Source organism: Bos mutus, chromosome 7 (genome assembly GCF_027580195.1).
Source record: "Bos mutus isolate GX-2022 chromosome 7, NWIPB_WYAK_1.1, whole genome shotgun sequence".
Classification (NCBI taxonomy): domain Eukaryota; kingdom Metazoa; phylum Chordata; class Mammalia; order Artiodactyla; family Bovidae; genus Bos; species Bos mutus.
Genome location: NC_091623.1, coordinates 42,833,488 through 42,851,588, shown reverse-complemented (window position 1 = coordinate 42,851,588; position 18,101 = coordinate 42,833,488). Strand labels below are relative to the sequence as shown.

Genomic DNA, 18,101 nt, shown 5'->3' with positions numbered 1-18,101 from the left:
TTCCTTGATCTGCCCAGAGACCCAATCCTCAGGAAGCTGGCATGCCTCGACCTGTCTGGGAATTCGATCAACTGGAGGCTGTTATGCCTCAACCTGCCTGGGGATCTGCACCCTGACTGGGGAAACCTGGCTCTCAGGATGCAACAGTACTGGGTAGGATAAGCTTCAGAAAGACTCACCCCTAAGAAAGTCCACCCATGGAAATAGAAGGAAGCCTATTAGCCGTGGGACTATGCTCAGTCTCAGAAATAACTCAGGAGCCCAACGAGAACCACATGGCCTTTCTGGAAAGGCTAAAGGAGGCCCTCCGAAAGTTTACCAATCTGGGCTTAGACTCTTATGAGGGACAGGTGATTTTAAAGGACGAATTCCTGTTCCAATGTGCATCAAACATCAGGATAAAGTTACAACAGCTACAGCAGCAGGGCCCTTTGCTTCATTAGATGAGATGGTCCAGACAGCCACCAATACCTTTTATAATGGAGAATATGAGAGGGAGGCCAAGGCCCAGGAAAGGGAGAAAAGGAAAGAGACAAGGCATGCCCAGATGCTGGCCGCTTTCCAGGGAAGTGCTACGGCAAACCCCGAGTCTTTAAACGATGAGGCATGAGGCAAATGCCTAATCTGTAGACAAGTGGGACATTGGCAAAGAGTGTCCAAACCATGACAAGTCTCCTAAAATGGCTTGCTACAAATTCCATCAACTGGGACATTGGGCGGCACTCTGCCCTCAGGACCCAAGAGCCTTGAGGTCAAGTGCCAAGCCTTCCCTCATGATGATTAAACAGAACTGATGAGGCCCGCTCCAGCCAGCCTGCCTGTCACAGATAATCATCACGGGGCTGAAGCCAAGGGTGCACATGGATGTGGCAGGTAGGTCCAAGAATTTCTTGGTTGACACAGGGGCTACCTACTCTGTCCTGACCTCCCACTCCAGAGCCTTCTCCCCGCAAACCTGTACCATTTTGGGTGCTACAGGAAAAACGATTAACAAAAAGACTAACCTGAGCACTTTGTTCCTGGGATGGGCTAATATTTTCCCACCAGTTTCTGGTAGTCCCTGAGTGTCCTACTCCCTTATTGCAAAGAGATCGCTCCCTGCCTTCGAAATCTTGCAGTTATTGCAGCCTTGATAGAAGATGCTTTAAAACTCTCTCTTGGGGCCAAACTAACTATTTTTACCAGTCACCAAGTGAAACAACTCCTGAATGATAGAAGCCATTTATGGATGTCAGATCAAAGGATTCTCAGATATCAAGTAGTGCTGATAGAAAATCCAGACCTGACTATATCCCCTTGTGAGGTTCTTGACCCAGCCACCCTCCTGCCTACCCCCAAGGGCTCTCTCCCCTTTCACTCTTGCCAGGAAACCTTGGACCACTGGGGGAAAAAAAAAAAAAAAAAAACGAGAGGGATTTTCAGAAGACCCTCTGACCAATTCTGAGGAAATCGGGTACACAGATGGAAGGAGTGTTGTCTTGGATGGAAAAAGAAGACCTGGATAAGCAGTAGTCTCCAATTTCGAGACCATAGAGGCTAAACCTTTGCCAGCAGCTACTTTAGTCCAATTAGCTGATCTTATAGCCCTGATTTGAACTTTAGAGCTGGGAAAAGGAAACAGAGTAGCCATTTACACTGACTCCAAGTATGCCTTTCTGGTGCTACATGAACATGCTGCTATTTGGAAAGAAAGAGGCCACTTGACCACACGAGAGATCGCAATCAAATATGGTGATCAAATCCTTAGGCTCTTAGAGGCAGTTCATCTGCCCACCGAGGTTTCAGTCTCCTTTTGTAAAAGACATCAAAAAGGGAGCACAGAAGTGGCACTATGGAACTGAAAGGTTGTTGCTGAACTATGAAAAGACACTGAGATTCTTGGCCTCCAGAGGAGAAGAATTCAATCCTGGGCCAGAGACGAGGCTTGATCGCTCAGAGCTTTTGTGTAATAAAGTTTTATTAAAGTATAAAGGAGATAGAGAAAGCTTCTGACATAGGCATTAGAAGGGGGCAGAAAGAGTACCCCCTGCTAGTCTTCAGTTGGATGTTATATAGTCACTAGCAGTTTGTTAATGAAAGACAGGAATGGATAAAATCTCAGAATGGCACCAGGCCCCTCATCCATAAGATGTATTTTGGGATAATCTTGGCACCAGACAAGTCATCCTGGGCCATAAAATGATTGACTTGAATCTTGTAGAAAGGCAGACTACCACACAGTTTTGTTTACATAGTTTAGGGGAACAATGTCTAACATAATGATTTGTCAAGTCGGTTCTGAGGCATTAGGCTGAACCGACTTGAAGACAGAGTTTGGGGTAAATGCACAGTGTATTAACATAGTTTAAGACAAACATTTCCATAAGAAAAATGCATTAGTTAACTCAAGGTTTGAGAATAGTTAACTTCAGGTGAAGCCAGGTGTCATTATGGCAACACAGTATTCTAAGAGAAACCTTTTAAATTTGTATAGAGAAGAAAAAAATATTGCTAGTTGGTTTCCTCCTACCGCTTAAGAGAGAGAAAAATGTCTGACACTTGCAGCCTGTTTCCTCCGTTTGGAGACCCCTGGCCTTCCTGCCTCTTACCCTCTCAGTCCCCCTTTTTCTTTTAGGAGAATCATGTTGCCTAGGAAAAAGGGGCATCGTTCTCATTCTGTAATTGCTTCTGAGCTGACAAGGGGCATTCTCCCTAAATTGGTGAGGCAACATATTCTCCTAACCCTCATACTGAGGATTTCTGATCCAGGGGCCCCAAGTAGTAGTTGGAAGAAGCTGCAGCAGTAGCAGGAATTCGAGCAACCATTTGTAACTTAAAAGCTTTCATGCGACTAGAAACAAATCCAGTTACAGATTAAGGAAGCAAACAGCAAAGACAAAACAATCAGAATTATTATAATTAAGACAGTTTTCCACTATGGGGAACTAGTTAATGTCTCCCAAAGGGAGGCAATTGAGGCTTCAGGAGCATCCATAGCCCCAGTCATCTTGTTCATGTATTTAGTAAAATGAGTAATATTAGTGCTTATATCAGGTATATATGTACAGCATTGGGTATGAATAATGGAACCAGTTCCTTCTTGTGCAGCTATCAGAATATCTAAAGCCAATCCGTTTTGTAAATCCACCTTTCTAATTTGTGCTTGTTCAGCATTAAGAGCTGACATAGCTTTCTGAGAATTTTGTAATGCCTGTTGAGCAAAATTAGTCAAAGCATCCACTGTAGCATAACATCTGTAGCTCCCAAAGAGGGAACAAACACGGCAGCCAAATAATCATACCAGTGAAATACAGACCTTGCCCACTGAGTTTTAAGGTAGGGTAAATTAGCAGGCTTTTCTGGAAGATCTGAAAATATAAAGCCATGAGTAAAGGCTAGAGCTAGGGTACGTCTCCCTATCCAACAGGGGGAAGCCATGCCCATAGGTAAGAGCCACATATCCAGTAAGTCCCTTTTGGAGCAAGCCAGCATGACTGAGATATCCAGTCCCAATTAGTGCCTGGCCAGACAAAGGGAGAATCTGAACTGGGGTTGGAAAACACGGGGATGATTACGTTGCATATTTCCTGAGGCAAAAATCCCAATTGTTTCCAGTCATTGTAATTAAGTTGTTGGCTAAATTTGGGGATGGCTCTGTTTGTTCCCAGCATATAGGGGCAGTAGATATTAGACGTTCTTTTTCAGAAGTTAGCCATATAACCTCATCCCATGTTTGATAAACGTCAGATAAAAAACCATTAGATCTAGACCTATTTGCCTTATGTGTAGCGAAATAGTCATTAAAATGAGACAATGTATAATCAAAATTAAAAGTCACGTTATGCTCATAGTTAAAGTACAAAGTGTTGCACCAGTCTATTTTAGGGTTGGTAGATGTCATCAGATGAAGAAAAGGTGTCACATATGATTGCTGTCGAAGGTATTCGCAGACTTGGAGAAAGTTTTTTCCTTGAAGTGGAGATGTCCACCACGGGAAGCCTTCCACTGATGAAGAGGGGAGCACTCCGCAGACCCAGTAGTTAGACTGATTGTGGAATGCAGCATAGGAGTGAGCCCAGGACAGGAAGGCATTGTCTTGAGGATCAAATGGAAGACTCAGGATTTGTGGAGTAAGTAGAAGTAGGCTCACATAGATTATCAGGCCCATCTGAAAAGTACAAAGTCAGAGAATAGAAAGTAAAGACATAAAATGAAGTCACTTAGTTCTGGTCAGGGTGCCACCTCTTAACTCGAGTGTGATGTACCCACAAATCAATTCACTTTGACAGCTGTGGGAGAAGAAAGAATAACCTGGTAACGGCCTTCCCAGAGGGCTCGAGGGATGGGCCCCCCAGATCCCAATGTTTTTATGAGGACCTCAGTTCCTGGCTCAAATAGAGGCTTGCTTGATTCAGAGGCTGGTTCAGGAGTTGCCTCCCGGAGTTCTGTTAATGCCTGTTGAAAAGTTGAGAGCTGAGTTACATAACTAGTTAATTCCAAGTCTTCAGGGTCTATAACAATGTCTGTGTATAAGAAAGGCCTTCCATAAATATATTCAAAGGGGGACAGTCCCTCCTTTTTTGGGGCAGTTCGAGCCCTCATGAAAGCTATGGGTAGGACTTTAATCCAATTGTCCTACATCTCTTAATTTGCATCGATGTCTTTTCATAATGTCATTAGCTTTTTCAACCTTTCCTGAGGATTGAGGTCTCCAGGAACAGTGTAAGTGATATTCTATTACTAGAGCTTTAGATACCCCCTGAGTTACAGCAGCTTTAAAGGCAGAGCCATTGTCACTCTGAAGGCTCTGTGGCAGCCCAAACCTGGGGATAATTTCATGGATTAAAATCTTTATAACCTCCTTAGCCTGTTCATTACAACAGGGAAAAGCCTCAATCCAACCAGTAAAAGTGTACACCCAAACTTGTAAGCAAGAATATCCATTAGCTTTTTGCATATGTGTAAAATCAATTTACCAGTCCTCTCCAGGATACTTTCCACTTCGTTGTAATCCAGACTTTGCTAGCTTTTCAGTCTTTGGGTTATTTTTCTGACAAATCTCACACCTTTTGATAATGTTCTTTAAAGTTTTCATTACATTTTTGCCTTCAAACAAACGAGAAGCCATCTGGTAAGTACTCTCTGCACTCAAATGAAAACTCTGGTGTAAACTCTTAAGAATTTTCCATTGAGCATTTTCAGGAATTATTAATTGTCCATCCTCAGACTGTAACCATCCTTTATCAGTAATCTTTGCTTCTCTTTTCTCATATCTTTCTAATTCTTCCTCAGTATATTGTGGTTTTTCCTGTTCCACAGGACCTGTCCAGATCAAAGGCGTCTGCAGTGAAGGGGTTTTGTAAAGTCCCACTTTGCTGGCGTGTCAGTCAGCCAACTGCTTACCTTCAGGTACTTTACTCCCATCCCAGCTGTGCCCTTTGCAATGCATATGAGCTACTTCTTTAGAACAATATAGAACAGTTAAAAGTCTCTCAATCTCTCTGAAATGCTTAATAGGTTCTCCTGTTGCTGTTTTAAACTGTCTTTCTTTCCATATTGCAGCATGAGCATGTAAAGTCAAATAAGCATACTTAGAATCAGTGTATATATGTACCCGCTGCCCTGTACTTAACTCAAGAGCTTGGGTCAGAGCCACAAGCTCCACTAACTGAACACTGGTTCCCTGGGGGAGAGATTTTGCTTCTAAAGCCTGTTCAGCAGTCACCACAGCATAACCTGCTTTACGCTTTCCATCCCGAACAAAAGCACTGCCATCTGTAAATATTTCCATGCCAGGATTTTCTAATGGGGTATCCATTAGATTTTCCCAAGCTGCATAATTTAAAGTCAGAAATTGGGAATAATCGTAATCAGGTGTTTTATTTTCCGTCTCAGGAAGGCAAGTGGCAGGATTTAAATTTCCACAAACTTTAAGGTTAGTTACTGGGCCTTCTAACAACAATGACTGATATTTAAGAAGCCTACTGTCTGTCATCCAAATATTAACCTTATAATTTAAGATTCCACTGACATCATGTGAAGTCAGTACAGTAAGGTTTCATCCATTAATTATTTTTAAATCTTCAGGTGCTAATAAAGCCGCTGCTCCAGTTAGTCTTAGGCAGTGGGGTCACCTGCATGAACTTACATCTAATTCTCTGCTTAGATAAGCAATAGGTTGTTGGTGAGGCCTTCTGGGTTGTGTCAAAACTCCCAAGGCCCTGCCTTTTCTTTCAGTGACAAATAAATTAAATCCTGACCCTGTGGGCAAACTCAGAGCGGGAACCTGCAAGAGAGCAGTCGGAAGAACCTTAAAAGCCTTTTGAGTATCTGGAGACCAAACCAGTTTGTCGGTTTGGGCCTGCTGAGTTTCAGCTATAAGTTTATATAAAGGCTGGGCAAGTTCCCCATAACCTGGAATCCAAATGCAACAGTAGCTTGTGATTCCCCAAAATCCTCTTAATTGTCTTAAAGTCATAGGTAGGGGATGATTTAGTATAGGTTTAAATCTCTCAGGGCCTATGGCCCTAGTCCCTTCTGATATGATTAGGCCCAAATATCTAACAGATTGTTGACAAAGCTGAGCCTTTTCTCTTGATGCCTTTTTTTTTTAATACAAATTTATTTATTTTAATTGGAGGCTAATTACTTTACAATATTGTATTGGTTTTGCCAAACATTGATATGAATCCACCACAGGTGTATATGTGTTCCCCATCCTGATCTCCCTCCCATCTCTCTCATGATACCATCCATCTGGGTAATCCCAGTGCACCAGTCCTGAGCATCTTGTACCATGCATCGAACCTGGGCTGGCGATCCATTTCACATATGATAATATACATGGTTCAAAGCCATTCTTCCAAATAATCCCAAACTTGCTCTCTCCCACAGAGTCCAAAAGACTGTTCTATACATCTGTGTCCTTTTGCTGTCTCACATACAGGGTTATCATTTCCATCTTTCTAAATTCCATATATATGCATTCAGTTCAGTTCAGTTACTCAGTCGTGTCTTAGTCTTTGTGACCCCATGAATTGCGGCACGCCAGGCCTCCCTGTCCATCACCATCTCCTGGAATTCACTCAAACTCACGTCCATCGAGTCAGTGATGCCATCCAGCCATCTCATCCTCTGTCATCCCCTTCTCCTCCTGCCCCCAATCCCTCCCAGCATCAGTGTCTTTTCCAATGAGTCAACTCTTCACATGAGGTGGCCAAAGTACTGCAGTTTCAGCTTTAGCATCGTTCCTTCCAAAGAACACCCAGGACTGATCTCCTTAAGAATGGACTGGTTGGATCTCCTTGCAGTTCAAGGGACTCTCAAGAGTCTTCTCCAACACCACAGTTCAAAAGCATCAATTCTTCAGCACTCAGCTTTCTTCACAGTCCAACTCTCACATCCATACATGACCACTGGAAAAATCATAGCCTTGACTAAACGAACCTTTGTTGGCAAAGTAATGTCTCTGCTTTTGAATATGCTATCTAGGTTGGTCATAACTTTCCTTCCAAGGAGTAAGCGTCTTTTAATTTCATGGCCGCCATCACCATCTGCTTTGATTTTGGAGCCTAGAAAAATAAAGTCTGACACTGTTTCCAATGTTTCCCCATCTTCTTGCCATGAAGTGATGGGACCAGATGCCATGGTCTTAGTTTTCTGAATGTTGAGCTTTAAGCCAACTTTTTCACTCTCCTTTCACTTTCATCAAGAGGCTCTTCAGTTCTTCTTCACTCTGCCATAAGGGTGGTGTCATCTGCATATCTGAGGTTATTGATATTTCTCCCGGCAATCTTGATTCCAGCTTGTGCTTCATCCAGCCCAGCGTTTCTCATGATGTACTCTGCATATAAGTTAAATAAGCAGAGTGGCAATATACAGCCTTGACGTACCGTTTCCTATTTGGAACCAGTCTGTTGTTCCATGTCCAGTTCTAACTGTTGCTTCCTGACCTGCATACAGGTTTCTCAAGAGGAGGTTATGCCGTCTGGTATTCCCATCTCTTTCAGAATTTTCCACAGTCTATTGTGATCCACACAGTCAAAGGCTTTGGCATAGTCAATAAAGCAGAAATAGATGTTTTTCTGGAACTCTCTTGCTTTTTTGATGATCCAGAGTGTGTTGGCAGTTGGATCTCTAGTTCCTCTGCCTTTTCTAAAACCAGCTTGAACATCTGGAAATTCACAGATCATGTATTGCTGAAGCCTGGCTTGGAGAATTTTGATAACATGTGAGATGAGTGCAATTGTGTGGTAGTTTGAGCGTTCTTGGAATTACCTTTCTTTGGGATTGGAATGAAAACTGACCTTTTCCAGTCTTGTGGCCACTGCTGAGTTTTCCAAATTTGCTAGCATGTTGAGTGCAGCACTTTCACAACATCATCTTTCAGGGTTTGAAATAGCTCAACTGGAATTCCATCACCTCCACTAGCTTTGTTCACAGTGATTGTTTTTAAGGCCCACTTGACTTCACATTGCAGGATGTTTGGCTCTAGGTGAGTGATCACACCATTGTGATTATCTGGGTCGTTAAGCTCTTTTTTGTACAGTTCCTCAGTGTATTGTTGCCACCTCTTCTTAATATTTTCTGCTTCTGTTAGGTCCATACCATTTCTGTCCTTTATCGAGCCCATCTTTGCATGAAATATTCCTTCAGTATCTGTAATTTTCTTGAAGAGATCTCTAGTCTTTCTGTTACACTGCTTTTACAGTGTCCCCCAGTTTTGGGTTGTTGTGTGTTTCATTTTCATTCGTTTCTATGCATATATTCATTTTTTAAAGATTTCTTCTGTGATTTATTGGGTATTCAGCAGCATGTTGTTCAGCCTCCATATTTTGGAATTTTTAATAGTTTTTCTCCTGCAGTTGAGATCTAGTCTTACTGCATTGTGGTCAGAAAAGATGCTTGGAATGATTTCAACTTTTCTGAATTTACCAAGGCTAGATTTATGGCCCAGGATGTGATCTATCCCAGAGAAGGTTCAGTGTGTGCTTGATAAAAAGGTGAAATTCATTGTTTGGGGGTGAAATGTCCTATAGATATCAATTAGGTCTAACTGGTCTATTGAATCATTTAAAGTTTGTGTTTCCTTGTTAATTTTCTGTTTAGTTGATCTATTGATAGGTGTGAGTGGGGTATTAAAGTTTCCCACTATTGTGTTATTCACACAAAGGGGAAGTAGATAATTTCCCCTTTCATATTTGTTAACATTTGTCCTAAATATTGTGGTGGTCCTATGTTGGGTGCATATATATTTATAATTGTTATATATTCTTCTTGGATTGATCTTTTGATCATTATGTAGTGTCCTTCTTTGTCTCTTTTCACAGCCTTTGTTTTAAAGTCTATTTTATCTGGTATGAGTATTGCTACTCCTGCTTTCTTTTGGTCTCTAATGCATGGAATATCTTTTTCAAGCCCTTCACTTTCTGTCTGTATGTGTCCATTGTTTCGAGGTTGGTCTCTTGTAAACAACATATATAGGGGTCTTGTTTTTGTATCCAATCAGCCCATCCTCATCTTTTTGTTGGGGAATTCAACCCATTTACATTTAAGCTAATTATTGATAAGTATGATCTCGTTGCCATTTAGTTTATTGTTTTGGGTTCGAGTTTATACACCCTATTTAGGTTTCCTGTGTAGAGAAGATCCTTTAGCATTTGTTGGAGAGCTGGCTTGGTGGTGCTGAATTCTCTCAGCTTTTGCTTGTCTGTAAAGCTTTTGGTTTCTCCTTCATATTTGAATTAGATCCTGGTTGGGTACAGTAATCTGGGCTGTAGGTTATTTTCTTTCATCACGTTAAGTATGTCCTGCCATTCCCTCCTGACCTGAGGAGTTTCTATTGAAAGATCAGCTGTTGTCCTTATGGGAATCCCCTTGTGTGTTATTTGTTGTTTTTCCCTTGCTGCTTTTAATATTTGTTCTTTGTGTTTGATCTTTATTAATCTGATTAATATGTGTCTTGGGGTGTTTTGCCTTGGGTTGACCCTGTTTGAGACTCTCTGGGTTTCTCGGACTTGGGTGGTTATTTCCTTCCCCATTTTAGGGAAGTTTTAAACTATTATCTCCTCAAGTATTTTCTCATGGTCTTTCTTTTTGTGTTGTTCTTCTGGGACTCCTATGATTCTAATGCTGGGGCGTTTAATATTGTCCTGGATGTCTCTGAGATTGTCCTCATTTCTTTTAATTTGTTTTTCTTTTTTCCTTTCTGTTTCATTTATTTCTACCATTCTATCTTCTACCTCTGTTACTCTACTGTTGGTTCCCTCTAGAGTGTTTTTGATCTCATTTATTGCATTATTCATCATATATTGACTCTTTTTTATTTCTTCTAGGTCCTTGTTAAACCTTTCTTTCATCTTCTCAGTCCTTGTCTCCAGGCTATTTATCTGTATCTCCATTTTGTTTTCAAGATTTTGGCTCATTTTTACTATCATTATTTGGAATTCTTTATTAGGTAGATTCCCTGTCTCTTCCTCTTTTGTGTGGTTTGGTGGGAATTTATCCTGTTCCTTTACCTGCTGGATATTTCTCTGCCTTTTATCTTGTTTATATTGCTGTGTTTGGGGTGACCTTTCCATATTCTGGTAGTTTGTGGAGTTCTCTTTATTGTGGAGTTTCCTCGCTATGGGTGGGGTTGGACGGGTGGCTTGTCAAGATTTCCTGGTTAGGGAGGCTTGTGTCATTGTTCTGGTGGGTGGAGCTGGATTTCTTCTCTTTGGAGTGCAGTGAAGTGTCCAGTAATGAGTTATGATGTCAATGCGTTTGGTGTGACTCTGGGCAGCATGTATATTGAAGCTCAGGGCTGTGTTTCTGTGTTACTGGAAAATTTGAATGGTATGCCTTGCTCTGGAACTTTTTGGCCCTTGGGTGGTGCTTGCTTTCAGTGTATGTATGGAGGCATTTGATGAGCTCCTGTCGATTAGTGTTCCCTGGAGTCAGGAGTTCTCTGGTGTTCTCACGATTTGGACTTAAGCCTCCTACCTCTGGTTTTTCAGTCTTATTTTTATGGTAGCCTCAAGTCTTTCCATCTATACAGCACCGATGATAAAACATCTAAGTTAAAGATGAAAAGTTTCTCCACAGTGAGGGACACCCAGAGAGGTTCACAGAGTTACATGGAGAAGAGAAGAGGGAGGATGGAAATAGAGGTGACCAGAAGGAGAAGAGGGGGAATGAAAAGAGAAGAGAGCAAGCTAGCCAGTAATCACTTCCTTATGTGCTCTCCACAGTCTGGACCACTCAGAGATGTTCACGGAGTTACACAGAGAGAAGAAGAGGGAGGAAGGAGACAGAGGTGGCCAGGAGGATAAAAGGGGGAATCAAAAGGAGAAAGATAGATCCAGCCAGTAATCAGTTCCCTTAGTGTTCTCCACTGTCCAGAACACACAAAGAAATGCACAGAGTTTGGTAGAGAAGAGAAGGGGTGGGAGGATATAGAGGCGACCTGGTGGAGCAAAAAGGAGAGTCCAAAGGTGGAGAGAGCAGTCAAGTCAGTAATCTCTCTCTCAAGTAAAAATGGGTACTGAAGACTAGGTTCTTAAAGGTACAAATTGATAACAAATACTAAAAATCAAAGATTAAAAATCTAGAGTAGAGATTGGATTCTCAGAAATACAATATGAAAAAAAAAAAAGTCACAAAAATTATATATATATGAAGTTTTCTTTAAAAATAGGGTCTTTTTTTGCAAAGTAATAGTAGGTTATAAAAATGAAAATTAAAGGAGTAATAGAGGACTTTAAAATATATATTTTTTTAATTCAAAAAATGGTAATAGTAAAAATATACCTAGGACTTTCTCTGATGTTGTGGACAGTATGGGGTCAGTTCATTTTCAGATAGTTCCTTGATCTGGCTTATACTTCTCAAGATCTATAGGCCCCTTCCTATGTAGTTGGTGCTAACTACAGGGTTTTAATATATTGCACCTGTCACTTCCAAGGTGGTGTCCTCTGTTTATTTTAGCTTCTTCAGTGTTTAATTTCAGCCCTGACACAAAGGGGTAGTGGTGGAAACTTTTTTATGCTCATTTGTTCAGTCGTGCTGTGGGGAGGGAAGAACACTGCAGACAGATATCACTGGCATGTGCTCTCAGTGTCTTGGCCACACTGGGTTTGCCCCCACTCACGGCGTGTGTGCTTTCCCTGTCTACACTGCTTAGGCTCCAGGTTGCCCTGCCAGGAACTGGGTAATATGTACTTCCCTGGTGTAAGCCGCTCAGTTTCAGGTACTTGGGTACTTCACAAAGGCACAGACTTGGTTGGGCCTGCGTTTTGTGCCCATCCCAGGTCTGAGCAGCTCTGACCAGGTGCTTGGCGAGCACATTCGCTGTGACTTATCGCCTCCCTTGTCCCTGCTGCTCAGTTTTCTGGGTGTGCAACCAGGGCACCTTTTCAGGTGTGCTGTGTGTCTCTTCTGGGAGCTGATCTCTGGCTGTGACCCTCCTGAATCCAGAATCCCAAGAAGTCTTGGTTAACAATGAAGCCTGCTTGCAGTTTGGTAGATGATGCCTCTCTGGGGCCACGATTGCCCCCTTCCAGCTCTGACTGCCCTCACCTGCTTGTCTCCTGAGGTGGATGGGCCGGTCTACAGCCGGCTAGCTCTGCTCAGTTCTTTGTTCTGTGAGCATGCCTGGCAGTGTCTTAGGTTAGGGCTTTTCGTGGGATAGCTATCCCACAGTCTGGTTTGCTATCTCAAGTTAGTTCCCTCAGATTGCCCTTGGGGCATTCAGGCTGGGTCCTTACTCTAAGCAATGCAGCCTGCGCCTCCCTGCCCAGCCCCCACTTGTTGGGATGTGGCAGATGTGGGCGTCTGCCCTGCTTCTCCTCTGGGAGTTACCGTTAGGCACGTAATCAGTGGGTTTTAATTATTTATTTATTTTTCCTCCTGATTATGTTGCCCCCTGAGGTTCCAAGGCTTGCCACAGACTTGCCAGTGAGAGTGTTTCCTGGTGTTTGGAAACTCCTCTCTTTTTTAAGACTCCCTTCCCAGGATGGATCTCTGTCTCTACCTCTTCGTCTCTCTTTTTATCTTTTATATTTTTTCTTTCCTCTTTTCGAAGACAATGGGCTGCTTTTCTGGGGGCCTGATGTCCTCTGCCAGCATTCAGAAGTTGTTTTGTGGAATTTAGTCAATGTTCAAATGTTCTTTTGATGAATTTGTAGGGGAGAAAGTGGTCTCCCTGTCCTATTCCTCCACCATCTTAGGACCACCACCCCTCTTGATGCCTTGTAACTGCAGCCTGCCAGAAAGTTTAAGAAATCTTCTGAGGCTCGTGAACAAGCTTCCTCTGTCTCAGCACAGAGCAAAACATCATTTACATATTGTAACACCACCGCTTCAGAGCTATTAAAGTTTTGTAGATCCTGTAACCAACTATGTCCAAATAAGTGAGGACTGTCACAAAATCCCTGGGACAAAACTGTCCAGGTTAACTGAGAAGCTGGCTGCGTAGAGTCTTCAAAGGCAAATAAAAATGGACTTTCCTCCGCCAAAGGCACTGAATAGAAGGCATCTTTTGTTGGGGGCCAGAGTGAGGCACTCCGCCCATGGCAAAGTTCATGAGGAAGGAGGCTCGACATACACAAAGGCGGGATTGAGCCTCAGGAGTCCCCCTGTAAATCCTTGAGCATCTACCCCCATAACCAGAGCCCGCCTGCTTTACTACTTTGTGCTCCCACCTACACCTCTGACTTTACGGGGGGCTGTCCCCCACCACCTCTTTCGGAGAAGGAGTTAACCTAGAGCTCCAGTTAATAAAAACTCCTGGGCGTGACAAGAGTGTTTTAACCTACAAACTCCTCTGAAGGTTCTCTGGCCTGCCACATGTGATTACTCACAGCCTCCCAACTGTGAGAGGCATGAGATGCTTTAAACCTTCTAAAAACAGGTTCCTTAGAAAAGTTAGAAAGCTATAAGTATAAGTATAGTGGGCTGATTAGAAATTGTATCGGTGAAGGGTTTTTCATTTGTTGAGCCAATGCTTGTTGCTAAGTCTCCATATCCCCTGCCCTTACACACATTAACGAGTATATAGAAGAAATAACTATTAACCTCTGATATTAATCACGTTAGACCTTAGGCTAAGTAAATTCTTTCCTTAACTAAAACCCAATATACCCGCACCCTATAGGAATGTAACTTTATTTGGGTGGTGTCTGTTTTAAGAATAATCACCCCTGGAGACATAAGTGTCCTTGTTGACTGACCACTGTCACAAGGAGAGGGTCATAAATTGTCAGCAGGCCCCCTGGCCAGAAGATGATGTAACACCCCTAAGACCTCTGTATACATTTGTATGAAGCATCTGACTTTGACAAAAGTCAGGACTGCTGACCCCACGTGACTTTTGCATAACACCTCAGTGTATAAAAGTAGACCATGGAAAATAAAGAATTGGGATCAGTTTCTTGAAATACTGGTCTCCCCATGTCGCTCTCTCTCTCACTCTGGCTGAGTCTCCATCTGGAGCGCGGAACCCACCAAGCTTACTAATTTTGCCTGGGCTTCTAAGGTCCGACTGGGGAGGCCTCAGTGTCTCCTCTCCTTCGGGAGAACGGAAGGACGCCTGCGGCCTATGTAAGTGGTGCAAACTTCTTGTCTTTAAGTTTTATTGGTCTCCCGCGTAAACCAAGCTACTCAGCCTCTTTTCTCCACTGAATTTTCCTACTGAGCTATCCTCATTCTATTACTCTTTACATCTCTAATTAACATCTAATTGAAGCTATTGTATCCTGATCCTCACCGACCCCATCCCGGCTTTGAACGCCCTGAATCAGCCGAGGCTGGACCCCGGCAATCTTTCAAATAAATTACTGAGAAATATTTGGCTCATTCAGGAATTTCAGACAATAGAGTATAAAGATTAGGCACCACTGGGTGTAAAGGAACTACAGCCTCATTTACAATTTGTAAATCTTGAACAAGTCTCCACTTAACATTTGATTTCTTTATACCCAAAATAGGAGTGTTGCATGGACTGTTACAGGGGATTAATAGTCCCTGCTCCTTTAAAGTTTTGATGATGGGTTTTACCCTTCCTTAACCTCAGGTTTCAGTGGATCCTGCTTCTTGTGTGGAAATAAGTGTGGGTCTTTGAGCTTGACAACTATAGGAATAGCATTTTGTGCTCGACCCACAGATTTTCCATCAGCCCAGAATCTAGGATTTACATTTTGTTCCATTAAAGGGAGAGAAAGGGAGGGCTCTATATTCATGAAAACAGAGGCATGGATCTTGCTCAGCATATCCCTCCCCAAAAGGGTGAGGGAGACTCTGGCATGATTAGAAACTCGTGTGAAAATAGCACAGAATCCCAGTTACAAGATAAAGAATAACTGAAATAATACCTTTTGGCTTATCCAGACAGTCCCATTACGGAAGCAGATTGGGAAGAAAGTGGGCCAGGAGCTTCAGTAAGCACAGGGTAAGTTGCCCCAGTATCTAATAGGAAATTGACGGATTGGCCCCCACACTTATTAATACCCGGGGTTCCTCAAGTGTAATTAGGATGGGAGCCTGTGTGGGGCCGCTGGGCACCTTCAGTCCTGATTGTCTTGAGAGTCCAATCCCTGAAACCTATGCGTCTAGGGGCAGTCTCTCCTCCAGTGAGGTCCCTTGCAGACTGGACATGGAGCTGGGGGTGGCTTGGATGCCTGAGGGCAATCCCGGTTGAGGTGCCCTCCTTTCCACAGTAATAGAAATCCCATCCCTTTTCACCTGGGTATCTCTGGGAATATTTTTCAGGCTGTTTAAGAATGGTTCTTACAGCCATTGCAAAGGCTTCCGCCATAATAGACTGTCTGAGCCAGTTGTAACAGATTATCTACAGACTTATTTGGTCCATCAGTTCAGTTTAGTTCAGTGCAGTCTCTCACTCAGGTCCGACTCTTTGCGACCCCATGAATTGCAGCACGCCAGGCCTCCCTGTCCATCACCAACTCCCGGAGTTCACTCAAACTCATGTCTATCGAGTCGGTGATGCCATCCAGCCATCTCATCCTCTGTCGTCCCCTTCTCCTCCTGCCCCCAATCCCTCCCAGCATCAGCGTCTTTTCCAATGAGTCAACTCTTCACATGAGGTGGCCAAAGTATTGCAGTTTCAGCTTTAGCAGCAGTCTTTCCAATGAACACCCAGGACTGGTCTCATTTAGGATGGACTGGTTGGATCTCCTTGCAGTCCAAGGGACTCTCAAGAGTCTTTTCCAACACCACAGTTCAAAAGCATCAATTCGTTGGTGCTCAGTTTTCTTCACAGTCCAACTCTCACATCCATACATGACCACTGGAAAAATCATAGCCTTGACTAAACGAACTTTTGTTGGCAAAGTAATGTCTCTGCTTTTAAATATACGATCTAGGTTGGTCATAACTTTCCTTCCAAGGAGCAAGCATCTTTTAATTTCATGACTGCAGTGATTTTGGAGCCCCCCAAAATAAAGTCTGACACTGTTTCCACTGTTTCTCCATCTATTTCCCATGAAGTGATGGGACCACATGCGATGATCTTCGTTTTCTGAATGTTGAGCTTTAAGCCAACTTTTTCACTCTCCTCTTTCACTTTCATCAAGAAGCGTTTTAGTTCCTCTTCACTTTCTCCCATAAGGGTGGTGTCATCTGCATATCTGAGGTTATCGACACTTCTCCTGGCAATCTTGATTCCAGCTTGTGCTTCTTACACCCGTTTTAATTTCTTACTGCTTATATCTGGAGCTGACTGAGTGAGAAATCTATCCTTTAAGATCACTTTTCCCTCTTCATTTTTGGGGTCAATCTCAGTGAATCTGCGAAGGGCTTCTCTCTTTCTATCTAGGAATTTAGCAGGAGCTTCCTTCTCCTCCTGTTCTATGTTTGCCAATTTGCCATAGTTTACAGGCTTAGCACGTGCTTGCCTGAGTCCTTCAAGAATACATCTGATAAAATGACTCTGATCCCATCTTCCTTTAGCTGTGTTGTAGTCCCAGTCTGGTTCTATAATTGGGACTGCCTGATTCCCAGTGGGGAGGGCGGTTATCTCATCCTCCCTCTTCCCTACTGATTCATTACCAAGCCATTCATCTCCATAAGCAACTGCTTTTCCCAAAACTCGACTTTTTGAGTCGGGAGTCAGCATTTGTCCCAAGATATACATCACATCCTTCCAAGTATGGTCATAAAGCAGAGTAACACCTTTAAAAGCTCTAATATATTTTTCTGGGTCCTCTAAATAGTCTCCCAGATCCTCTTTGGTTCTTTGTATTTCTTGATAAGGAAAAGGCTTATTAACTCTCATAGACTGATTATTTCTCCAGGTGAGTGCTTCATGAAGAGGCAACAGCTCGTGTGGCTGTTCCTCAGCCTCTCTGGCTGCTCTGCACATATGATCCCAGGGATAGATTGAAGAAACCTGTTTTTCTTTATCTCTTTGTCTCCTGTCCTCCATCTTGTCTCTTACTTAGATGGTCTGAGTCTCTACTGAAACCACAGTAGTCTGAGGTCGTACTGAGACAGGAGTTGTTTGGACCCTACTCGGGCAGTTTGACTCTCAGTTTGGGTTTCTACTGAGACCAAGGCAATCCTTCTTGGGGTGTTCTCCGACTTTCAGTTTGCTCAGTTGGGAGCCCGGGTACAGGGGCAAAGTAGGAGGATAGGAGGGAGCTAAAGGTGTCACACCCAAATTATACCATTAGGACACAAGCCTGGCATATTTTGCAGAGAGAAAAAGGGCAACAGATAGGTTACTTCTACCCATTTCCCTTGTTTTCTACAGAACCAGCCTAATTGTAAAACAGTATTATACTTAAGAGACCCTCTAACTGGCCACCGTTTGCCATCCTCCAGTGGGTACTGCGGCCATTCAGTATCACATAGGAAGACCAGGTGTGTCTTCTTTAAGCCCTGGGGATCAAATCTATCCCAGTTTTTCCAGATACAGTTCAAAGGAGTGAGGCTGGAATTGTTAGCTCCCATCTGTAAGAGAGAAAAAAAATTAACCAGCACCATCTTTCTGAGCAGCATCCCTCCCTGCTCTAAATGGGGGTGTAGACAGACTTTACACTGAAGCTTTTCTTTCCTGGTCAGACATAGTCTGTCCTTTGCTGACGCAGGCATCATAGTTGTCCCAACCAATTCTACCACCAAGA

General features: G+C 43.0%; 1 pseudogene; it reads right to left on the bottom strand.

The window, feature by feature from the left end:
* Positions 1-2,724: 2,724 nt before the first annotated feature.
* LOC138988621 (endogenous retrovirus group PABLB member 1 Env polyprotein-like) lies at positions 2,725-4,147 on the bottom strand (annotated as a pseudogene).
* Positions 4,148-18,101: the final 13,954 nt, after the last annotated feature.